Below are 26,914 nucleotides of genomic sequence, written 5' to 3'. Positions count from 1 at the left end.
ATATATTAATAACTTATCTGTTTTATTTAAATCTGATGGGCTATAGATTTAACTAATGTAAAATATTCATTTTCACTGCATTATTTTCAACTGTCATCAGTTGTCTTTAGAGAAATGATCCTCTCTTTTTTTTACTGCCTTCTTCATTCTTGCATCTTTCTGCCTCATTGACTAGCCATTTCTCTTCAAAATTTCTATCTTTTATGTGAGAGCTTGCCTCTCTCTCCTGCTGTTATTTTTCTTTAATTTATTCACCATGGAACAACTCCAGACCCTTGTTTTCTATAATTTATACAATGTGCTATCTCCTGCCTTGAGTTATTTAATTCTGTGTACCACCCAAGACACTTTGTTATTGTAGATACACACAGCTGTAACATCAAACAAGAAAGATGATTAGACATTGGAAAAATAAATAAAATAGAGCAGTTAGAATCAGGTGGGGTGGGGTATGAAATCAACAGAAATAGTCCTTTCTGTGACATTCTTTTCTATCACTCAGAGACCAACTTTGTCTTATGTTTTCAGATAAAAAAAGCAAAATCAGACAGAGGCCATGTTTTTGAAGTTTATCTTTTTACAGATCTATAGCAGCAGATTAGAAGAATCACTAATAACTGGCATCTTCTGACCAAATAAAAACAGCTCTTTTGTATTTATGTAGAAAGTAACAATGTAGGGACTCTTTGTTTTTTTATTAGGGGAGCGGGTTGAAGTATTTTGGGTTTACAGGTCAGATTAATGCCACCTGATCCCTTAAGCATAGCCTAACAATAGTGCCCCTTAATGAAAAAATATTAAGAGTTCATAAATGTTGAAAGCCACTTCGGTATAGTGGTTAAGGCTAGAAACCAGCAGGACAGTGATTTCTAGTCTTAACTTAGGCACAAAGATAGCTGGATGATCTTGGCCAGTCAGTCTCTCCCAGAAAAATGCAATGGCAAACCATTCTGAAATCTTGCTAAGAAGGCTGGAGAGATTTGTCCAGCCAGTCAATAGAAATCAATACTGACTTGAAAGCACAAAAAAAAAGTGCTGTACTATAAACTAAAGTTGAGTGTTGCAGTGAAAAAGCTGGGGAAATAACTCTGTGGCTTCCCTAAACACTGCATATTTTCCTTAATGGTTAATCCAGGTCTGATTCTAGCTGAAGAGCAGGCAGAGTGAGAGACACAAAAGGAACACAAATATTTTTTTTTACTCACTCTCTGTTCCCTTGTAGTTAGCAGTACAGGAAATACTAAGGGTTAGTGGCATTGGATTCAGACTTTAAATATTTTTGCCAGTCACCCAAGAAACCTTCATCACTTTCCCCTTCACTTCCAAGGCATGGAAAAAAATCCAGATAGTTTAATTGTCCTCAGGCAAAATGATTGATGGTTTAGGAAGCTATAAACCTTTCATTAATGAAATTAATTAAGACATGTATCTTTCTGCTACTGCTTTTAAAAGTTGGAGAACTGGAAATTGGATACAACTAATAATTGAAGATATAAATCCTGGAATTATTACATACCTTTAGATACTGCATATGTATGTTTTAGCCTTGCTTATTTTTACCCCTTCACTAAATTGAAGAAAAATAATAGCCGTTTTATAAAGTGAATTTGCTTGAGAACCACAATGACAAATCCTAGAGTTAGTAAGTTCAACTTGCTTTAATTTAACTTCTAGATGTGTTTGATTTCCAAAGTTCAAATACATTGGAGTATAGCAGAATAGAATATTACAAAATGATTTGTCTAATTAAACTAATATGGTTCAAGTCTCTGTAAACATGCATAAGATGCACATACATTGTGTAACTCCAATATTTGTTTTTATTTAACAGAATTTACTTTGGAAAAATTACTTGATTTGCCATCACTTGACAATGGATGCATACAATGGATGCATAAATGAATATGTTTGTTTCTGTGTCCTCCAAGTGGTGAAGACATAAGGAGTTTGTGGGAAGAGAATCTGGTTGTTTACAACCTTCAGTGGCCTTTTCAATATCTGATGCTGGTGTTTGCCTGCAAAAATAATAAAGCCATGCAGCAGTATTCATTAGCAGAAGATGTGTGGGCTTCTTTTTATATATAATCCTGTTTCCTCCTCTGCCTCTCTTTCTTTGGTAATTGTGAAGATTCTTTCAATTCCATGAATGTTAGTCAATGAACAATGCATTAATTAAGCCAATAATAAGTTCATTGTGCTTACATCAAGAATTCAGAAGGTGGGAGTGATTATCTTGATTTTACATAAAATATGAAGGGTACCACCACATAAACATCCATCTTCATTGTTTCATGCACCCATTAGCAAGTAGTAAAAAGCACACAATAACTTTGCAAAAATGAACTCTTTACATTTCTTGGAGGGCTTATTTTAGTTAGGCAAGAGGGAGGCTAGTATAGTGTAAAGAAGATACCACTTCAACAGTAAGAAGCACCACACTGAACATTATAAAAGCAAAATAAACTTATAGGAAAGGATTGGAAATGGCATGTGATCTCTTTCATATATATTAAACACATGACTCTTTTGTTGTTGTTAGTTGCGAAGTCGTGTTCAACCCATCGCGACCCCATGGACAATGTTCCTCCAGGCCTTCCTGTCCTCTACCATCTTCTGGAGTCCATTTAAGCTCACACCTACTGCTTCAGTGACTCCATCTAGCCACATCATTCTCTGTCGTCCCCTTCTTCTATTGTCCTCAATCTTTCCCAGCATTAGGCTCTCCTCCAATGAGTCCTTCCTTGTCATTAGGTGGCCAAAGTACTTGAGTTTCAACTTCAGGATCTGGCCTTCTAAAGAGCAGTCAGGGTTGATCTCCTCTAGGACTGACTGGTTTGATCGCCTTGCAGTCCAGGGGACTCGCAGAAGTCTTCTCCAGCACCATGGTTCAAAGGCCTCAATTCTTTTGCGCTCAGCCTTTCTTATGGTCCAACTTTCACAGCCATACATTGCAACTGGGAAAACCATGGCCTTGACTATACGTACTTTTGTTGGCAGGGTCATGTCTCTGCTTTTTAGTATGCTGCCTAGATTTGCCATAGCTTTCCTGTCCAGGAGCAAGCATCTTTTAATTTCTTAGCTGCAGTCCCCATCTGTGGTGATCTTGGAGCCCAGTAAGATAAAATCTGTCACTACCTCCATTTCTTCCCCATCTATTTGCCAGGAATTGAGAGGGCCAGATGCCATGATCTTGGTTTTCTTAATATTGAGTTTCAAGTCAACTTTTGCACTCTCCTTCTTCACCCGCATCAAGAGGCTCTTTAGTTCGTTTTCACTTTCTGCCATTAGAGTGGTATCATCTGCATATCTTAGGTTGTTGATATTTCTCCTGGCAATCTTAATTCCAACTTTTGATTCATCTAGCCCTGCCTTTCTCATGATGTGCTCTGCATATAAGTTAAATAGGCAGGGCGACAGAATACAACCTTGCCACACTCCTTTCTCAATTTTGAACCAATCAGTGGTTCTGTGTCCAGTTCCCACTGTTGCTTCTTGACCCGCATATAGGTTTCTCAAGAGACAAATAAGATGGTTTGGTACTCCCATCTCTTTAAGAACTTGCCACAATTTGTTGTGATCCACACAATCAAAGCCTTTAGCATAGTCAATAAAGCAGAAGTAGATGTTTTTCTGGAACTCCCTAGCTTTCTCCATAATCCAGCATATGTTGGCAATTTGATCTCTAGTTCCTCTGCCTCTTCAAAATCCTGCCTGTACTTCTGCCACATACTGCTGGAGTCTAGCTTGTAGGATTTTAAGCATAACTTTACTTGCATGTGAAATGAGTGCAATGGTGCGATAGTTTGAACATTCTTTGGCATTGCCTTTCTTTGGAATTGGAATGTAAACTGACCTTTTCCAATCCTGTGGCCACTGTTAAGTTTTCCAAATTTGCTGGCAAATTGAGTGTAGCGCTTTTACTGCATCATCTTTTAAGAGTTTTAATAGCTCTGTTGAAATACTGTCACCTTCACTAGCTTTGTTGTTGCTCAGATTTCCTAAGGCCCATTTCGCTTCACCTTCTAGGATGTCTGGCTTGAGGTCAGAGACCACCCCATCATGTTTATCAGGGATGTTAAGTTCATTCTTGTATAGTTCTTCTGTGTAATTTTGCCACCTCTTCTTAATCTCTTCTGCCTCTGTTAGGTCCCTGCCATTTTGGTCCTTTATCATGCCCATCTTTGCATGAAACGTTCCCTTCATATCTCCAATTTTCTTGAAGAGATCTCTGCTTCTCCCTATTCTATTGTTTTCTTCTATTTCTTTGCACTGCTCATTTAAGAGGGTATTTTTATCTCTTCTAGCTATTCTCTGGAATTCTGCATTCAATTGGGTGTATCTTTCTCTTTTTCCCTTGCCTTTTGCTTCTCTTCTTTCCTTAGCTATTTGCAAAGCTTCCCCAGAAAGCCATTCTGCTTTCTTGCATTTCTTTTTCTTTGGGATGGTTTTAATTGCTAGCTCTTCTTGCGAACCTCCGTCCATAGTTCTTCAGGCACTCTGTCTATCAGATCTAATTCCTTAAATCTATTTGTCACCTCTACTGTATATTCATCAGGAATATGTTTTAGTTCATACCTGAGTGGCCTAGTGCTTTTCCCTACTTTTTTCAATTTAAGCCTAAATTTTTCAATGAGAAGCTCATGATCTGAGCCACAGTCAGCTCCTGGTCTTGTTTTTACTGACTGTATAGAGCTTCTCCATCTTTGGCTGCAGAGCACATAGTCAATCTGATTTCTGTGTTGACCGTCTGATTATGTCCATGTGTAGAGCCATCTCTTGAGTTGTTGGAAAAGAGCGTTTGCTATACCATTGTATTCTCTTTGACAAAATTCCATCAGCCTGTGCCCTGCTTCATTTTGTACTCCAAGGCCAAACTTGCCTGTTATTCCAGTTATCTTTTGGCTTCCTAGTTTAGCATTCCAATCCCCCATGATGATAAGGACATCAGTTTTTGGTGTTGATTCTAAAAGGTGCTGTAGGGCTTCATAGAACTGGTCAATTTCATCCTCTTCAGCACCAGTGGTTGGGGCATAGACTTGGACTACTGTGATATTGAATGGTTTGCCTTGAATCTGCAATGAGATCATTCTGTCATTTTGGGGATTGTATCCCAGTATTGCTTTTCCTACTCTTTTATTGACTATGAAGGCTACTCCATTTCTTCTGAGGGATTCTTGCCCGCAGTAGTATACCTGATGGTTCTCTGAATTAAATTCACCCATTCCTGTCCATTTCAGTTCACTGATTCCTGAGATGTCGATGTTCAGTCTTGTCATCTCTTGTTCAACTACATCCAGTTTGCCTTGATTCAGGGATCTTACATTCCAAGTTGCTATGGAGAAAAGATCTTTACAGCATCAGACTTTTCTTTCACCACTAGATGCATCCACAGCTGAGCATCCTTTTGGCTTTGGCCCAGTCACTTCACTCTTTCTGGAGCTACTAGTACTAGCCCTCTGCTCTTCCCCAGTAACATATTGGACACCTTCTGACCTGAGGGGCTCATCTTCCAGCGTCATATCTTTTTGCCTTTTGTACTGTCTATGGGGTTTTCATGGCAAAGACACTGGAGCGGGTTGCAATTTCCTTCTCCAGTGGATCACATTTTGTCAGAACTCTCTGCTATAACCTGTCCGTTTTGGGTGGCCCTGCTTGGCATAGCTCATAGCTTCATTGAGTTACGCAAGTACCTTCGTCACGACAAGGCAGTAATCCATGAAGGAGACATGGCTCTTAGTTTGTCCATTATTTTTAATAAGTAAAGCAAAACCTCATATTATGTAAACTGCATAATCATTGACTAACTAAATGCTAACTAAAAGCACATTTTTAGATGATGGCTGCTTATTTTTCTTTTACTATCATGAAACAAATTATTGTATAATGATTGTAGATATGCTTATTTGTTTTCTTCCTAGAGAGATCTCAAGAAGTGGGTGGAAAAGATAACAAGTCTTATTTTCCATTTCCTACAGGTAAAAATAATTCTCAGGGCAGAAAAAAATTAGGTGGCAATACATAGATGCTTTAAATACTGGATGACATTAAGATAAGATATTTAACAATAATTATTTATAATATATAAATGCATTCTCTTTCTCTCCCTATGTATATGTACTGTATATGGATATGTGCGCGCGTGCACACATACACAGATAAACACACACGAGCAGTTTGTGATTAATAAAAGTACCCCAAACAATTTTGTGCAAAACAGAAAATATTTTATTTATATTTCATAGTGTAAGAGTATACAGGTAGTCCTCCACTTACAACAGTTCATCTAGTGACTGTTCAAAGTTACAAGGGCACTGAAAAATGTGATTTATAACTATGTTTCACTCTTATGACCACTGCGGTGTCCTCATGTTTGATCAAAATTCAAATACTTAGCAACTGATTCATATTTATAACGGTTGCAGTGATTACCCTTTGTAACTTTTTGTCAAGCAATGTCAAAAGGGAAGACAGATTCACTTAAGAACCATGTCATTAACGTAACAACTACAGTGATTTATTTAGCGACTGTGACAATAAAGGTCATAAAATGGGGCAAAACTCACTTAACAAATGTCTCACTTAGGAACAGAAAGTTTGGGCTCAATTGTGTTGGAAGTCGAGGATTACTTGTATTCAGCCTCTATATTGAAAGTTTTTAACTAAAAAAAAGGACATGTAATTATTCTTAACCATTATTTCAAATTACTTCAGGAAGGCATTAGAAAAGGAAAATGGGATCGTCTAAGAATTTAAGGTTTAGTGTACATGAACAAGAGTTTCTGGTTGGATAGCTTATATTAAACCATATATACTCAGGAAAGAATACTAACACAAAAAGGAATTATCAGTTTTTAAAGCAGCTTGTACATTATTGAGAACTGTGCTAAACTATTGCCTTACTCATTTTTAGCTTGCTTAATTATTGGGCTTACCTAGGCAATTATAATATATATCTCCTTGACAGAAAAAACATCACACATTCGTAGAAACCTTTTATTAAAGTTTCTGCCTGGAATTATTTAAAACTAGTTTTAAACCACTCACACAGTCTATAAAATAAAGAAAGCGGATTTTAAGATAAAGTACTTGGTATAAATCTGTCCCATTTTTAAGGGATGAAACTACATGTTACCCACATTGACAAGACAGAATGATCCATAGCTCATTTTGGCTGTTACTGTTCACAAACCTATCACATATTCTTGCAATTTTAAATATAAATCTGGTTCTTCATGTTTAGGGTTAGAGGATTTCTCAGATAATATATATTATAGACACACTGTATATGGGGTGATCTCTCTCAAAGAAAAAAAACATTTTTATGGAATGCTAATAAAGTGGAGTGTTCACATCCTTATTAAATAGGAATGTCTAAATCATTCAGAAATGTACTTTTTGAAGTGTTTCTCAGAATCCATTGCTGGAAAACTATGTGAACACTGCAAGGGTCTTATTTTTGGTCTTCTGAACATTCAGATGCATACATAAAAACCCAGTGCTGCTTGATTTTGGTAGCAATCTTGGCAGAAGGATCTTCTACCTATGTGGCATTTGCTGCTCCAATGCTTTGAAAAGGTGAGAAGGGATGTGGTACTACCTTGCGTTATACAGTTATGTTTCTCGAGGTCTGCATCCTCCTTGTCTTCCTATACTTCAGGAAAATCCCAAGTGAAGACTTTATAAAAGAATGCCTGTCAGATGCCTTTTTCAGACTGAAAAGGTTTCAGAGTGATGGACAAATATGAAATGGAAAACAGAAACACTAGCAACAGTATTCTCCACTATTTCCAATATTAAAGTAAGTTCAAAAAACATCACTGCGAAAAAATTGAAAGCAAAAGGGTAGTAAACCAAGCATTGTGCATGTCCTTACTTAGGAAAGCTAATGGCAGTGCTGCTAATAGTGGTGATGATGATTGAATGATCACCTGAAAATATAACATATATACATTGGTGGAAGTAAGATACATAAATGTTTTGCATCATGGTGTTTCAGGTTGCCAAAATGAGTATAGGAAGTAAAATATATTCAAAAGCTGTGCATATTCTTGTGACAATGTATTTATTTCCCCCTTAAATCTTCAAATCAATACAGAAGAAGATTGAATTTAAGGCTAGAATATTTTGAAACTGATATAAACTGTAATAGACAAATTCTCTTAATAGAGGCTAGTATATAGAGCCAATTTCTCCCCCAGTAATTTTATAAAGCATTATATTAAACAGATAAAACTGATTCAAGAACCTAGTATATATATATATGTAGGTCTTTGGTTATTCAGGTTTTCTCCCGCGTCAAATTGGAAGTGTCTTGGCAATGAGCAATGTGTGATCGTAGCTGTTTCTTCCTTTTAACTGCCAGTGGGGGTAAGAACTAATTGGATGAGAGCTTGGCTGTGTTCTGATTGGATGGAGATGTGTTCTGATTGGTTAGGAGCTTGGCTGTGCTCTGATTGGATGGGAGGTTGGCTGTGCTCTGATTGGATGGGGGGGTTGACTGTGCTCTGATTGGTTGGGGGAGTGTTCTGTTTGGGTGGGGGCTTTGTTGTGCTCAGGTTAGTCTGAGTTGCACAGGGATGTGAGATGGTGAGCTGCATTGCTATTGTTTGGCTTCGCTTTTGTGGTCGTGCCTCATCTTCATGGTGGTTGTCAGTTTGCTTCATGTATGGATTGGAGGGGTTTAAAGTGGCTAATGATGCAGCTGTGGTCTGGCTTCTGGTTTGTGGTCGTGCCTCATCATCGGTGTGGCTTTGGGTTTGCTTTTTGCGTGGATGTGTGGTGGTGACATCCTTTGTGGCTTTTGTGAGTGTGGGTCTGGTGTCATTCTTTGTGTTAGGGACTCGTTTGTCAATAACATGTTATTGACAGTCCCTAACATGTTATTGACAAACGAGTCCCTAACACAAAGAATGACACCAGACCCACACTCACAAAAGCTGTCGCCAAGACACTTCCAATTTGACGCGGGAGAAAACCTGAATAACCAAAGACCTACATACAAACACCCGCGAAAACCTCAGAAAACAAATATATTATTATTATTATTGTTATTATTATTATTATTTCTGAAATAAACAGTAAGTTAAAAAACTAAACTCCAAAGTGATTAAAAAGATGAGGTTTGGTCAAACTTTGAGTCTGCGAAAGGCAACATTAATGGCTCAGACCATGATGATACTGGCAACTCCCAGCTGATTGTAAATGGCCACAAAAATACCTGTTTGTTCCATAAATTCACAAAAAACCCTAGCTGTCCAAGTGCATGATGATAATTGCAAGATATCTCTTTAATCCAGAGAGAATATTTGGCAATCTGGATTAACACATTATCCAGCTATGTTTTAGTACAATACTGCCAGCTGTGAGTGGGGTGTCAATTTAGTACCCCCACCAGAAGTCTATATAGAACCAGACTTGAGGGTGAAGAGGGACTGTTTGGCTCAATCTTGGGAGGATGATTCAAAAGTGGAAAGAAAATTTTAGTTTGAAGCGCAAAACACAGTAATTTCATTAAAAAATTATGCAGATGTTTGGAAATAATTTGGGGAAAATGCTTCAGGGCACACAAGAGCATGTATATAGCAGCTGCCTACCATTCTAAAAACAGCCATGTTATACAGCTGTTAGATAGATGGATAGATGGATAGATGGGTAGATGGATCGATAGATCGATAGATAGATAACCTTTATTGTCATTTTTTACTGTGGGCACAATGGTACACATTAAAAATGAAATTTAGTTGCTTGCTCTCAAAGTGTACACACACTTAACACACATTTAAACATATTATGTATAACATATGTATAGACCTACAGCTTTATATATAAGTAACATATAAATATTAATCACTGTCCATCTTGAATACATAGTGGAAGGAGGAAGCTTTAAAGTTCACAAGGTTAATATTGTATGGAACAAAACTGTGACTGAATCTGGATGTTTTGCTTTGGATACCATGAAGCCTCCTCCAAGAAGGTAACAAAGAAAACAGGTTGTTAAGAGGATGTGTAGTTTCCCAGACAATCTTGTGGACCCTGCTCAGACAACACTTATGTGCTATATCCTGGATGGAACGGAGGGAACTGCCAATAATCTTTTCAGCCATCCTCACAACTCTTTGCACTGCCTTCCTGTCTGAAGCAGTGATGCTTCTAAATCAGACTGTGATGCTATATGATAGGATGCTCTCGATCATCCCTCTATAGAAAGTGGTAATGACAAGGGAAGGAAGATGTGCTTTTCTCATGTGATGCAGAAAATGCTGCTTTGTCTGCTTCACCAGTGTGTTGCTGTTGAGCAACCAAGTCAGCCTTCTTGTTAATACCAAGGAATTTGATGCTGGTAACCATCTCCACAGGTGAATCATTGATGCACAGAGAATTGTGGCTGTGCCTGCCTTTTTGTGTTCTGCAGAGTTGTCATATAATACTAGTAAAATGTATGATTGCTTTAAAGAGTTGCAGCCAGGTAATATGTTCATGCACAAGTGTGCTCCAAAATATCATTAAATGGAATCTGAAGCATTGCATTATCCTAAAACTGCATGGCCATGGTATTACCATGGAAGCAAAGTGAAGTGAACCGAACCGAACCAAACCAAACCAAACCAAATCAAACCATACCTCTTATATCTTGATTAACTAGCTTCCCTGATTATTTTGAATCTGTCTGGAATTTATTTTGTGGATTAATTAAAGAGACATATATTCTTTTTTAAATACTATTTTATTAGTTTTCTAATTTTACAATTAAGTATTAAAAAAGCAATGTGGTGACTGGGTTAATCAATAGTTCAATAACATACATAAATCTTTAGTATAAATCTCAAGTTACAACATCAGATATTTCCTCTCTTTTTCCCTTTATATCTACTATCTCATATTAGGCTAATAGTTCTTATTGTTATCAACTAAGTAAAAACATCTTTGTTACATTTATCAATAATTTTTAGCTTATACATATTTTAATTGTGTTTGCATTCAATCCTTATATACAATCAATGTCCTCTTATTGCTTTCTTCCCAAGCTTTAATTTCCCATCAATATTCAAATTAGCATTTGGTATTTATAATTTCCAAGCTTTAGGAAACCAAAATTTTCCTTATCTCAACTTCTTTTTCCCTTTTCATAACAAAATCTAATATTCTAAATACACATCTTATCTATTTGAATATAATCTTATTCTGTTTTCTAAAAGTTATCTATTTTCCACCATATTAAACCATCTAATTAATAATATAGTATAACCTCTAATAGATCAAAACTATTATATGAATTGCCTGGGTTAACCAATAAATCAGTAATATACATTTTTTTTCATTTAGGCCTAATTTTTAAAAGCTCAAATACTCCCTCTCTTTTTCTGGTAATATCTATTATCTCATATTGGGCAAACAGAATTCTTATTTTCAACTGATTTCCAAATATTTTATATTAGATGACCAAAATATCCCTTATCTCAATTTCTCCCCTTTCCCCTTTTCATAACAAAGTCTATTAGTCTTGTTACACATCTTACCTGTTCAATTATAATGTTACTTTATTTTCTAAAAATTATCTATTTTCCACCATATTCAACCCTAATATGAAATCCCCTTTAATAAATCAAAACACTTATTTTCTTCAGTCTTATCTGGCTTTCTTCCTTTGCCAGCTAACCTCCCATGTCAATACTTTTGAATCATCAAATAGTCCTCTCTCTATTATTATATATATTATTTGGAATAAGAAAGACCAGTTGGTTGCAGTTTTTTGGAAGAACTACCCATTTGTATTCATTAGATCGCCTCCCCATTACTCCAATTTCCCATAATTGTCCTGATAGGTTTATAGGCCAGATCCTGAAGTTGAAACTCAAGTACTTTGGCCACCTAATGAGAAGGAAGGACTCACTGGAGAAGAACCTAATGCTGGGAAAGATTGAGGGCAATAGAAGAACGGGATGACAGAGAATGAGGTGGCTGGATGGAGTCAGTGAAGCAGTAGGCATGAGCTTAAATGGACCCCAGAAGATGGTAGAGGACAGGAAGGCCTGGAGGAACATTGTCCATGGGGTTGCAATGTTGTCGTACACAACTTCGCAACTAACAACAACAGGTTTATCTTCCATTCAATCTGTTCTTCTTCCTTTTCCTCAAATTTCTTCTGATTTTTGTAAAAAGTCTTTTCCATTTTCAGTGTTGTCACTCTCTTTTCCATTGGCTAGATCTGTAGGTCAATTGAGTCCTCAGTCTTAATATTTAGTTGTTCCACTTCTCCTGTTATTTTCTGCATTGTTAGTTCTTTGGTTGTAGTCAAGATCTGGGTTTGTATATTTAAGCTGGCATCTTGTTCCTTTATGTTGCATCTTATGTTGTCAAAAGCTGAAAGAATGGTTTCGTGTATTGATTTCAACATGGAAAGGATTTTTTTCCTGATTTTATCCATATTCTCTTGATAGTATGTTAAGTTGAAGACTTTAGGATCAAATGTTAAGAATAGTTTTTTGTTTTTTTATGTATGGGATATCTATTTCATGTGTTATAGGAGGTCTTTATAGTAGAAATTGTTTGTCAGGTAAGAGTTTATAGTCCAAGATATGCTATCATCTCGTGTGATAACATATGCTTCTCATGTAAAGAAATAGGAAAGCAATTCCCCACGTATAGCTCTGAAAGTCAGTAACAATTTGCTTTTGCTGATGACTTGGTTGTGACATTATCTCAACTGACAGATTCGGTTAGGGATTTGGTTTAAATTTTACTTCAGTATGGGAAGGTTTCTGGGTTTAAGGTAAATAATAATAAGACTAAAATATTATCGAAAAATATGTCTATGAAGGAAAAGGATATTATAGTTAAATTAACAGGTTTTGAAATAGTGAGAAAGGTCAAATATTTAGGAATTTATTTAACATCCTCTAATGTTAAATTGTATAAAAATAATTATGAGACATTATGGATAAAAGTGCAAAAGGATTTAAATGATTGGAAAAAATTACAATTATCTTTGTTGGGGAGAATTTTGGCAGTTAAAATGAATATACTTCCAAAGTTTCTTTTTTTTATTTCAGATGATACCTATTTTGAAAAAAGATGCCAATTTGGAAGAATGGCAGAGGAGATTAATACATTTATTTGGGCAGGGAAAAAGCCGAGATTTAAATTTAAAACTATGCAGAATACACGGGAAAGAGGAGGATTAAAGGCACCGAATTTAAAATTGTATTATGATGCAGTGGCTTTAACCTTGATTAGTGATTGGCCCATCCTTTCTCTTGAGGGATGGGATTTATTATATGGATGGCACGCATATTTAATTTAGGATAAAAAAGTGGATCAGGTTTTTAAAACCCATATTTTGAGAAGTGCCTTGCTGCATGTCTGGAAAAAGTATTACTATAGGTTAAATTATAAAATTCCAATTTGGGGGGTTCCAGGACACGTGATAGAGGGAGTATCTAGGGGAGTAAATTTGGATAAGATTTCTTATAAGGAATTACTTAGTTTGGTTGGGCAGCATTGGCAATTAAAGCCCTTAACTGAGTTGAAGCAAGAAAATATTGTATATTCTTGGTTTTATTATAATCAATTGTTAGTGAGGTGGAGTATAGATCAAAGGGTTGGTATTATTTTAGAGGATGTGAATTTGGTAAAACAGATTAAAGATCAAAGTCGATTTCATATAAGAATTTATAATTGGACTCTGAAACGGAGTTAGTTAAAGATTGTATGATTAAATGGGCGCAAATATCCAAGAGCCAATTTTATTGGATACATGGGAGACAATTTGGGTTAGAAATGTAAAATTTACTCAAGCACAAAATTTAAGAGAAAATTTTTATAAAATGTTTTATAGATGGCATTTGGATCCCCAAAAGTTGTCCCGCATGTATCCAAAATTACAGCCCAAATGTTGGAGATGTGGAAATTTAGATGCAACTTATTTTCATATTTGGTGGACTTGTAAAGATATTAAAGCTTTTTGGATTAAGATTTGGTGAAATATTCAAAAGATTTTTAAGAAAAAGATAAAGTTTACTCTGCAATTATTTTTGTTCGGTATTATTGTAGATTTGGATGTTAAAGAAACTAATTTGATGTTGAATTTCATAACTGCTGCAAGATTATTAGTGGGGCAATATTGGAAGAAAAACTTATTGCCTACTTTGGAAGAATGGATACTTAAAGTGTCTAATTTAGCAGAAATGGCAAAAATCTCCGCCTATTTGAAGGATCATTCACAAGAAAGATATATTATGGTTTGGAGAAGGTGGATTGATTATATTCAGAAGAAGTATGAAACTGAAAAGTATTATCTTGCTTTTGAATAGATTTTAGATAATTATTAATAGTATTAATGGTATTATTATTTTTGTCTTAATTTGTTAATATTTGTTTTGAGAAGGAGTTAAAGTGTATTATGGTTTTGATTGATAGTTTAGTTGGTTTATGTTAGCTAGAATATGTTTGTTTATTTGTTACCCTGTAATCAGCTCTGGGAAGTGGGGGAGGGGGGGAGGGGATGGGTGGATTTATATTGTAATTTGTAAAACTTTTAATAATAATAATAAAAAAATAAAGTCAGTAACAATTTATATTCATAGTTCAAACAGGCTAGATATGCTGCCCAAAAGTTCCTTGTTTGCAGCTGAGTTTTTCACAGGTGATAGCTGTCAAGGTCAGAGAAGTTTTTTTCTGGAGTCTGGGCTTCAAGCCAAGTCTCTTTTAAGCAAGTTGTAATACCATACTTTGCTACAAGATGTCACCGATGCTGTTTAAAGTATTTTAAGTCCAAAGTTTTTATGATAGTTTTTCAAGTCTTATTTCCTTTTTTTAAAGATAAAAACAAATGTCTCCAGTAAGAATAGGAACACTTTTAGAACCCAAGTTTCAAAAGCATATACATCCAATTAGATTGAAATTGTTCTTATAGTTGCTCTGTTTCCCCTGAGTAGTTAATCGCTGCTGTTCTTAGATGGTGGGATAGAAATTCCCTTTCCCCTCTCCTTACAGGGGAAAAAATACTTTGGGCAGCTTTTACAGGAAAGAATACTTAAAGTCTTAAAGAGAACATCAGATCTCACCCAGTTTCATCCACATTGCGTTAAAGGTGATTGGTGGTGTTTTTGACTTCGGCTTTTAGCAGCTTAGTGACGAGCCATATTGCTATGGCCGATCTTTTCCCTGCCAGTTTGGAGGGCTTCCCCAGATCAAATGGAAGGGCCGCTGCCCTCCCATGATTAAGCAGTGGTCCCTTCCTTGCTTGTTGCCCCTATAGGGCGACTTTTGACCCTTTCCAGGGTTCCCCAGCAGGACAAATTCGAACACAAAAGATGGAGCTTGTCTTTCAGCGTCCGCGGCACCGCGATGGCAAACTGGAAGTCTAAAGAGACATATATTCTTTCCAATTTTACAATATTGTGTTTTATGACAAGTTATATGTTAATTTCTTTTTCTTTCTTATCCAATGTACAAAAATTCTTCATTTATTTCACAGATAAAATGTGTGAAACTTTAATGAGTAAAACTTTAATTATAGTTGCAAAGCCATCTAGACTTCTATTTCTCCTTCTGAAAATATTTGCTTTAACTCCTACACAATCTTTTCTTCTAACCTGTTTATGCTGCAAGCTGTCTTGTATGCCTTGACATATCATCATGGAATATTTTGAATTCAAGAGTTCTTAAAAAAAAAAGCCATTTCCATACTTACTTTCCATAAGTTCACTCCAAAATGTGTATATAAGAATAATTGTATTTGAGTGGAATGAAGTGTAGCCTGTATGAAACACATTTTAAAAAATATTTAAATCTAGGTTATATACAAGTTTTATACAAATAAGTTGCAAATAATAACAAGAAAACCAAATACTGGATTTGATTTTGTATCTTTGGAAATTTTTATTCAAGGCCTCAACATGTCAAGCTTATACTAAAACAGAACAACTTGTAGCCTTGTAAAAAACAACATACTAGATTTGTTAAACTTTTATAATTGTCAGTGTGATCAGAAAGATAGATTTGCAGTAAAAATAAGACTACAAGATTCAGACCTTTTTTTGGATTTTGGGGGGATATGCTGAATTATACTACCGTATATGCCAGCGTATTAGGCGACCCGGCTATAAGACAACCCCCGTCTTTATAGCCGGGCCGCATTCCTAGAACGTCGTCTTATACGCCGGAAACTACCAGTATTTCCAGCGTATAAGACGACTCGGCGTGTAAGACGACCCCCGTCTTTGGCACCGATTTCAGTGCTCGTGGAAGTCGTCTTATACGCCGGCATTTACGGTAATTATATAATATAATCAACAATTACAATAAAATGATCATTATATCCTTTGAGGTTTGAGTGTGGGAATCATAGTGGCTCTCTTTTCTTTACAACCTGTTCCAGACAGTGTTGGTAGAGGTCAAGAGAGTTAGCTCAAGACACCTGCTTTACAGGATTCTTCTGGCTCTATTTTCTTTCTGTTCCTATGTAAAATAAATATGACACCACTGGACAACATCATCTATTGGTATAAGATCAGGTATCATCAATATGCTAATGATACCCAATTGTACATTTCTATTGTAGGCAAACCAGTGATGCTTTCAAAGGTCTTTTACTCTATTTAGAAACTATGATTGATGGTGAAGTCAGAGTAAGAGATGGGGAAGTACAGGTGACTTTGGGCTTTGGGGTCTTTGGGAACTTCCACTTTGGGCCTGGATTAAATTATATTCCCTAGACAGAACTGGTATATATTCTTGAATTCTTGGTTCCTGCTAGAACAATCTATATCGGCCATGGCCAAGACAGCCTTTTCATGAATCCAATTTATTTATTTATTAAACATATTTATATGGCCACTCAACTCACACACAGATGCTTTTATGGGATTTTTGAAAAATTCCCATAAAAACCCACAACTTAAAATCCCATAAACTCCCCCTTCCTCCAGCAGCAGCAATACAATCAAACCAACCACTTGATCAATTCCATTTAAGGTCACCAGGCTTGCTGACAAAACCATGCCTTCAGAAACTTTTAGGAAAGCAACAAGATGAGGGCCAATTGTACCACTGCAGGAAAAGGGCCACTACCAAGAAGCAACGGGTGTTGTTCCCAATGCTTTCTGATCTATGCTCATGTATTGGTTCATATGGTCCTGTAGTGTGATGGCTATGATGCCTGATAGGACTTTCTGTGTTGTAGGGAGGTAGCTTGTTGAGGTAGTTGAATGGTGTTGTTCCCTTGTGGGAGCATTTTATGATCAACACTGTGCTTCCTTGTGTTAGCTGGTCTGGATTGGAGCCTGCTGCTAATAGATGGTTCAGATGCACTGCTAGGCATTCACTGCTAGGCATGCACTGCTGTTAGCTTATTTAGCCAGTAGAAATGGAACATATTCAGGTGAGGCCAGGTGCTGTTCAACTCTTCATGTTCTTGACCTGCTGTTGGATGTTTGCTGCTGACTGGTTCTGTTCTGGAAAATTGCTATGGTCTGCTCTAAGATCCTGCAGCCACTTTGTGGTTGATATTATATGTCTCCTCATTCTCCCATATGCTTTTCCAGCACTGTTCAGTTTTTGTTGGTGGTGGCTCTGCTGTTACAGTGTTGCTGCGTTGTAGTTGGACTACACCTTAGATGGTTCTTAGGAGAACAGGGCATTTGTCTTCTTGGCCTCTGCTTTTCTAGCATATCTCCTTAGTCTGGTAGCCAGTGCTTGGAGCCTTTGTTTGCAGTTTCTAGGTCTTAAGATGGAGTCAGGCCCTTGTATTTCTTCAATAGCTAAGTCTTATCCCTAATCTTCACACTTCTACCAGCTGACTAACCTGTCTCTGAGTTGCCTTGATCTTAGCCTTTAATCCCATTGTTCAGGAAAAAGTGGAGGGAGGATACTCACTGCTGTTCTTGATCACATAACTGAGCATCCCCAGGATTATAATGGTGGTAGCACATACCTGTTCTTGATTTGAGTTATGGTGATATTATATACACACATAAAATCTGATCTGTAAAATTAAAGGACTTTTTGTGTATTTGGTTATCTAGATAGTAAATATACTAATTTAACTGAACAAGAACTCATTCTGCCTCCAACTCTTATTTCTTCTTTTACATATTCCAGGTGCTTTAGAGTTAGTATAATCATCTTTTTAAAAGAGATGTGAATAACATTAAGAGATTACTAAATAACTGTTTGAAACTTGAACAGACAGAATAAGAGCATTATGAGGAAAACTATCTACTGTGCTTCAGGAGTTGGGAGCAAAAAAACCAGAGAAATTCAAAGACATATTCTTGCATTAGCGACTCTCTCCCTACTCCCAACTCATCCAGAATGATTAAAACCTGCAAGAATATTCCCAGAAAGTCAAAGTAAAGAATGAAACGAAGGCTATTTTCCTTAGCAGAGATATAAATGAGCATGTCCTAAGAAATAATCATATAGCTTTTGCTTCCAGTTAAAGTTTTTTTTTCAAATGTATCTTGATTAGCACTACTTTCCTTTTCTTAGGGAAAAAAGCCTATTTTTTGCATAAATTTAGCTGTTCTTTAGCTTTCAACATGATTATTTTAAGGATACTGATACATCATAGATCTCATACTTTTCTCCAAACTGAGCTACCTACAAAACAATTTTATATCAGGTTAGTTTTATGGAATGCTAGATTCAACTCAGACTGACTCAACATTCACAAAGTAGTTTTAGATTTCTTTGAAAGGTTAAATTGATAAGTACTTGAACAAATTAGAATTAATATTCTTCCTTCTGTCACATTTTAGGAAAACTGTGTCATTGGTTTTTCATTTATACATGTGAAAGGTCTATGAAAAACTAATTCTATTTAACATATCTATGAGAGAGAGAGACATAAAAATATCAATGGTTTTTATATGCACAAGAGATAGTAAATAATATTCTTGTTTGGCTTGGTTTTATATCCTCAAAATAAACATTTTAGAATTATCTGGTTTGCAAATGTTTCATCATCAGTACTGGTTACTTCTGCAAGAAAACAACCAAGGACCCCTAATTTCAACCCTGAGCTATAAATATTCTTCTTTATTAATATTCTGGAGCTTCCAAAGATCTCTGCCCATTTACAAAGGAAACCTTCCATAACTCAACAATAAGACCGACAATAGCAGTAACAATATTAAATTATCTTAAAATGGAAACAAGCTACTCTGTAGTATTATCTTAATTAATTAAAAAGGCCATCTTGAAAAGCTCTTTCTTAACCTTTTTCTCCAAAAGGAAATAAGGGCACATCCTCTCTAGTTCTATACTGGTTCATAACAAGGTGGACATAATGGAGAGGTCTCAGCCCCTCTGATCTCCTGTTAATCATAGCTTTTCAACAATTGTCCTCGCATTCCACATTTCATTTTTATTGAAAGAAATGGCCTGCTGATACCTTAGTATCAATTGTTTCAGTGCATGGAATAGGACAACACAGATTTTGTGAACTGTAACGTTAACACTTCCAGAATATGAGAATGTAAACAGGTGACTTTGGACTGATCTAGCAGGACTCTTTTTGTTTCTTTGGAGTGAGGATAGTACATCAAGCACTTGAGGTTTCTTTTGTTTAGGTTTTGCCCAGTTATACAACTCATTTTGTTGATGTCGAGCAATGTGGAACATTGTATATATTGGCTCTGTCTTTTTTAGGTAAATTTGCATAAAAAGATCATATTCTATTTTTTTATGCAAACCTCAAAGCTGTTCCAAGTTTTTTAAAAATCTAGGGTATTGCCCAAAAGTCTGTATGTTATATTAAACACAGATGTTTGGAATCACTACCTGGCTTTATTGCTTAGCCCCATAAGATTTGAAGACAACAGAAAATTGTAACTAGGAATGTTCCGAGACTGATACAAACAAGAATGACAGTAACAATAAAACAGGTTATTTTTCTTCTGTACAGCCATGCATAATACAATTGATAATGTCATTTTTGATGGATAGTCACATGAAAGTAGATGAGATTCTAAATGGAATAAAAACTCTTTTAAGAAGCAGAATGGGTGCCACTTTAGAAATATGCAATTTAAAAGGTTTATGGGATGGGGCAGATATTCTTTAGAGTAGAATTCCCTAATCACTATCTTTCCAGATACTTTTGACTGTAATAATTCCAAATAGGATATCCAAGTAATTTCCATAGAGGAATATAAATGCACATTAAGACAAATCAGTATATAATGTTTCAACCCAACAACAGAGTACACAGACTCTTATTTTGGAATTTCTAATTGTTAAAGTTATTTTTAAAATGGTCAAGGCCAATTATTCTTAATTTAGCTTATAATGTTCTAGGAGTTGATCACTCTTTTCCCCTCTCCTGAGCCCTTACTTTCCTAATACCTCCAAAAACCTGTTAAATTATTTTATCTTTAGGAAATGCTTATGTGTGAACCAAAATGAAAAGCAATGAAGGATCAAACCACATATTGAAGCTGGAATTCAGACCATGTCTTTAAATAGTTAATCTGAAAATACTACCTCTCCTCCATGATATAAATTAGAGAAACTAGTTGCTTGCTTTATGCATAGTTTAAAGATTTTTTTTGATTAATCACAGAGGCTGGTGCAGGTGTTGGCAATGATCCTTATACAAAATGTGGTACATGAAAAAGAGATGTCAGCATTAGCAGTAAAGGAGACTGATCACTAAACGTTCCAGAATTCATTTGGCTCTCTTTTTCCTCAATATGCAACATTATTCCATGAATGATTCTTCCAGGTCTTACAGTAGAATATACAATACTTTTGAACTGTAGTTGTGTGCTTTGACTCAAATTTTGCATTAGTTCAATACAGAAGCATAAATCAAGGAAAATTAAAGAAAGTATAAGAAAACAATTTTATGCTTTTTAATTTTGTTACATATTTAAGAGAAACATAAAAGTGGGATTAACTCAGTGGGAATAATATACTGAAGCAGTGTATATCTGTATCCCCCTCTTTCGCTACAGGGGAGGAAAGAGATACAGTGAGATGAATTATATATAGAGGTAATCTTTGACCTGCAACAGTTCGTTTAGTGGCCATTCAAAGTTACAACGGCACTGGAAAAAGTGATTTATGATTGTTTTTCACACTTAGGACCATTGCAGGATCCTTGTGGTTACATGATCAAAATTCAGACGTTTGGCAACTGACTCATATTTGTGATGGTTGTAGTATCATGTGATCTCCTTTTGTGATCTTCTGACAAACAGTCAGTCAGGGAGCCAAATTCACTGAACAACCATGTTACTAACTTAACACATGCAGTGATTCAGCTAACAATTGTGGCAAGAACGTTCATAAAATGGGGTATAACTCATTTAGCAATAGCACTTAGACTTATATACCACTTCACACCATATTTTACAGTCCTATCTAGGCAGTTTACTATTGCCCCCAACAATCCAGATCCTCATTTTACTGACCTTGGAAGGATGGAAGGCTGAGTTAACCTTGAGCCGATGAGACTCATACTTCCGAACTGCTGGCAGCCGGCAGTCAATAAAAGTAGCCTGCAGTACTGCATTCTAACCACTGCACCACCACTATCTCACTTAGCAACATAAATTTTGGGCTCAGATGTGGTTGCAAGTTGAGGAATACCTGTATTGTACATCTTTCTTTGCAGATGCAGATGCAATTAGATAATTTGTCTCCTTTGCATGATGATAAGTACATGGTAAAACAAGAACAAATAGGTTTAAAAATTAAATTAATTTTGACTGAACACAAACAGGACTCTTCATCATTGGTACATTGGTAGTACAAACTAGTGTATAAAATGAGTATTAAGTAGAAAATATTTAAAGCAAGATTGGAAAGAAAGTAGAGACAGTTTAGATGAAACTGATAAGATTCTTAAAAAGAGAGAAATTAAAATTGTAAAATAAACCCAAAAGTTATGGACATAATGGAAGCTACAATGCTTTGCAAGGAGAAAAAAGTATGATGAATAATGTTGCTGGTGTAAATTAGATTCAAGTAGACTTCCTTTTTGCCCTTTTTCCCCTCTCCTGCATTTGTTTCTTCTTCTCTTTTTTTTTTTACTTCTTATGTGTTTCTGTAGTTTGCATAAGGTCGCCTACTTTGAAAGGAAACAGTAAGATGGGTATATTTGCACCTATGTATTTGGTTCTTGATCAGTATACTTTTAAAAAAAAGGAACAAGAAGAACAACAAAATAAATTTTCTAGCTTGAGCAGAAGCAATTTTGCAGCGCTGGTAATGGCCTCAAGTTGCTTCTGATATTGGATTGATTCAAAATGCTAATGACTTGGAGATAAAAGCCTTTGCAGTCTATCAATAATGCATTGAGTTAGTCAGTCCCTAATGTATGCTTGGGTGGTCTTCTACTTCTCACTATTTCTAGTTTTTATAGCTCTTCTTTGGATGAATTCAACTCAAATTAACACAGGACTTTTAATATAAATATTATATACTCTAAGGTTTTTTTTGCTTCAAGCACTTATTATTTATAATTTGTTTATAAATTTCAGCTTGCTCAGTGCTTTTCAGTTTTCTCATAATAACAATAGATTTATAGTTTAAAAGAAAATGTGATGCTGAAGGCATCCTAGTGGGCTGAAAGCCATGAAAGGAAACATCATGTAGAATGGCTAATCTCTTTCACATCAGCGGCGCACTAATCTGGCCCTCAAATATGTTCATATTAAAATTCCAATAAGTAATATTTTACATTACCAAAGATCCAAGCAGAAAGTTTTCTAGGATTTGCTTTAAGTCCTGCTAGGAAAATAAAGTCAAAGGAGTAGATAAAAATGTTGCCCAAAATTTGGTAAATCCTTGATTATTTTCGAGACCGTGTTCAAATGGTCCTACTTATTATCAACAGGGCTTTGACAGTGATGTAAACATTATTGCCATCTAGGAGAGCCTTCTGTCGATGTATCTGCCACTTACTGTGAGAAAGTGAAGCTGAGGTTGCTGTTTTTGCTTTGAAAAGGAGTTCCAGCCAGGCAGAAATACTTCCCACTCTTGCTTCCCCAAGGCTCGGTTCAGTTCATTCCTTTTCCCAAAGAACATAATCTGAGAGGAGAAGAGTTCATTTATTATCCCAATACTAACACCACAGTTTGATGAAAGAAATAGCACATTCCCAAGCATCCCTGCTGGGATTCCTGTCTGGCTAATTGAGCTACATCTGCCCTATTCATCCTACTGAGGCCCTTAGGCTACAAAAGAAAAAGCTAGAACAGTGTGAGGTTGGGTGTACAAGAAAAGCAAGCAGATAGGGAAGCGAGAAGCAACAGCTGGACATTTACAATCATTACAAACAAGCAAGCAAGAGGGCTATCAATGAACTGCTGGAAAAAGCTATGATTATGATTTGATTGCTGCTTGGCGCTTGCTTAGAGCAGGCATGTCAAACTTGCAACGTCATGTGATGTCGTGTGACGTATCGCAATCTTTTCCCCATTGCCAGCAATGAGGTGGGCGCAGTTTCGGCATGATGCACCCAGCCCGCGGGCCAGCAGTTTGACATCCCTGGCTTAGAGATAGCAACCAGAAGAGAAGAACTACAGAAGCGACACCAAATCCCAAAAAGTGCAAGAACTTTTGGAGGAAGGCAAAGGTTTCACTTTACAAACTTCAATATATTTGTTTGTTTGTATTAAAGACTGAGCATCAAAGATTTATTTATCTTATTATATTATTTACATTAACTTGCAAGGTCTAGGAGTGTGGAGTTAATCAGGGCAACAACCTATTGTTGGGAAAAGTGTGTGCTATAGTAAAGCACTGTTTACAGACATCTTCTGTGGTGTATCCAATCATTAGAAAACAAAGAACCTCACACTTGCTAATGAAAGGAATTCTTCTGGGTTATATGACTTTGAGATACGCTGAGATACTCTTCAGCATCACATATCACATTAAAAAGAAGTCTTAAAAAATTATGTTCAACACGAAATCATTTGCATTTTTCATAATGCATATATAAATTTGTAATTTTCCTGAGCTGGAAAAATTGTTGTTATTGTTGTTGCTGCTGCTCTTTAGTTCCCTCTTCCTAAAAGGCCCAGATTCATATTGATTTAGCGGTAACTAAAGAGATGCAAAGTGCAGTAATGATTATTATTATTAAATACAGGTACAAAAGTATGACTAAAAACATTTTGCATATTAGTCATAATGCAGCTGTGTATCCTTCTCCCATAGGTGGTTACTAAATCAATTCCAGCATTTTTTAAAATACACATGGAATGTAGTTTGCATTCCTTTTGTCTAGAAACTAATAAAACAATTTATTTTCATTTTAAATAAAATTGTTGAAATCACCACAATGCAATTATAACCTACTACAAAAGTCTGAAGCTAATATTCTTGTGCTATTATTCTATGACAGATTTGCATATTATTCTATGGCAGATAACTAGATTAATTATATGAGCTATATTTCACAATTCAGTGCATTTGAATTAACACTGCAGAAATGTATCATTTATCAACAGAAAACCTGGGCACATTTTTTTTCTTTGCTGGGGACATTTTCTGCTAATGGAGTTAGCAGTGTTGATGTAAACTTGAGGTTGCATCAATTGACATGTGTTTCTTTAGATTCTCTTTTATATGCATGAATTCTTTATCTCTTCTGCTTTTTTTGAGACAAAATTAGCATTAAGTGGACTTGGGATGGAATAGAAGCTTGTTTCTTCCTTCAACACTTTTGTGAAAAGAATTACATTCAGATATTAAAGGTACTCTTCTTCATCTGATCTATTGTAAAATGAATAAATGTCTTCACTCAATAGTTAACAAAATAATATAAGATACATATATTATAAGATAATATAAGAAAGTTAAGTACAACTTTCTCCTTCTTGGTTCTGAGCAACGTAGAAACATCTGGTGATGATTCGTGGCTGTAGTTTCCAGCAAAATGTTAAAGATTCTTCTTGTCAGAATATAGTTTAATATAGTTTAAGTCTCCTCAAAATAAGTGGATCAAATAACTGTGTCCCTTTGATCTCAAAGGGACTTTAACTATCATAATATGGATCTAACTTACTTAGTTCATAGTCGATCTCCCACATTTTGGGAGATCCAATCTGTGTAGTGGTTAGGGTAGAAACTGAGATGGTGAGTTCTAGTCCTGCATTAGTCAGCTGGATAACCTTGGGCCAGACTTCTCAGCCCTAAGAAAGCAATGACAAACAACTTCCAAAACAAAAGAAAAAACCAAACAAAAAAATATTTGTTTGTTTGTTTAAACAATATTTGTTTAAATATTGAAGTAATTTTTTTGTTAAGTTTTATTAAGAGTTATATTAAACACATAGAAACAATACAACAACCTAATACAAAAATACATTAAAAAAGAAAAACTAAAATATTTAAAAAGTGCAAAAAACACCCCCAAACAAAAGAAGAAAATAAAAAAAATGGAAAGAAGAAACTTTCCTATTTCTCTCCAGCAAGTATATTCAACATTAACCGCTCATCACTGTCTCTTAAAACACAACAAATACATTTTCATTCTATACCTCACCCCATTTTCTATAAGCTCATCTCTAAATCTTCACCTCTACTTATTAATCAGTAAAAGCTCAGTAAAAATTAACAAAAATACATAACAATGTAAGTATATAATCTCCTTTCCAGTTAATATAAATCCCCTATCCCTCTCTATAATGATCAAAATCTAATCCCAATTAACAATTAAACACTAGAAAAATATAGCGTAGATATTGCAGACTAAACCATTACACCCAGTTGAACATTACTCCACCCCCTAAAATCACTATCCAGTCAAGATAACCATTAAGCATCACCAAAATGACTCATTTAACCATAATCAAACAATCGACTGTGCTGTTTTTCCTTCTTCTTCCAAGTCATTTCTTCTTCCTCCAAGGCCCATAAATAAAGGTGTAACTCCTGTTTTCCTTTACTATCTTTGGTTCTTTTTGGACAAAGACAAGATAAGTGAAGTAGGAATTGTGACAATAGGAGTGGAGAGTTGAAAAGGGCTCCAAATATCACAGAATTAGAATCCCTAAAAGTGCTCACTGTGAGGCATTCTGGTTGGGCTGTGCTAGATATGCAGCAACTACAATAGAATGATAATGTGCTAGTAAAGCCAGAAATACATGTAGTAGCCAGGAGGTGGATGAGAACATTGATTTCCCCCCTCCCCACTGCTTATAATCACGATTTTCCTATATTTTATTTGTTCTGAGTTTTGCCATTTCACCAAGTTTGTTATGCCTTTCTGAATTCGTTTTTACCAATTAAAGTATCATTTAAAAGCAAAAAGCACTTATTAACTGATACCCACTGACCCTACTGTGCAACAGTATTGTGGCCAGAATCCACAATAAGACAGCTAAAAAACTCAGAATAACCCCTTTAATCATTCAGAAGCTACCTGAAAGGAGTTCAGGATAAGTGAAACTTTCTAGAGAAAATCTGATGACTGAAAGTAGCCTAAGGAAAAAAAATCCAGTCAAAAGGAAACAAAATGGCTAATGGCTCTGAGTTCAAACTCATTGAATAACCCAAATAATCTGAATTACCAGTTCTGTGGATTCCATCTGAAAATGTTTCTTTGCAAACATGACTTGTGAGATGTGATAACTAGAAGTAGGCCAACAAATGGTTCAAGAGCTGAAGATAAAAAACAAAATAAGCAAAAGCTGCTGTAGTTCGTGATTAAGTAGTTCATGCAAGGAATATGATTGCAGCAAAGGGCACATGAAATGATTTACAAAGACTGAGTGAAAGAACAAACTTCTTGGGAAGTTATACCAAATGAGCTTTCCCAGGGGAAAAGGATGTAGGAATGTATAAATGCAAGAATTGTCAGAATTTCTGGAAAACCTATTCAACATTGTTGAACACTGAAAGGTCAATCACACAATAGCCCAGTTTCTTTGCAACCTTGTAAAATCAGACTGCT

This window comes from Crotalus tigris, unplaced genomic scaffold (genome assembly GCF_016545835.1).
Source record: "Crotalus tigris isolate CLP2741 ecotype Arizona unplaced genomic scaffold, ASM1654583v1 scf7180000017659.2616968, whole genome shotgun sequence".
NCBI classification, from domain to species: Eukaryota; Metazoa; Chordata; class Lepidosauria; order Squamata; family Viperidae; genus Crotalus; species Crotalus tigris.
Note: the sequence above shows the minus strand (reverse complement) of the source record.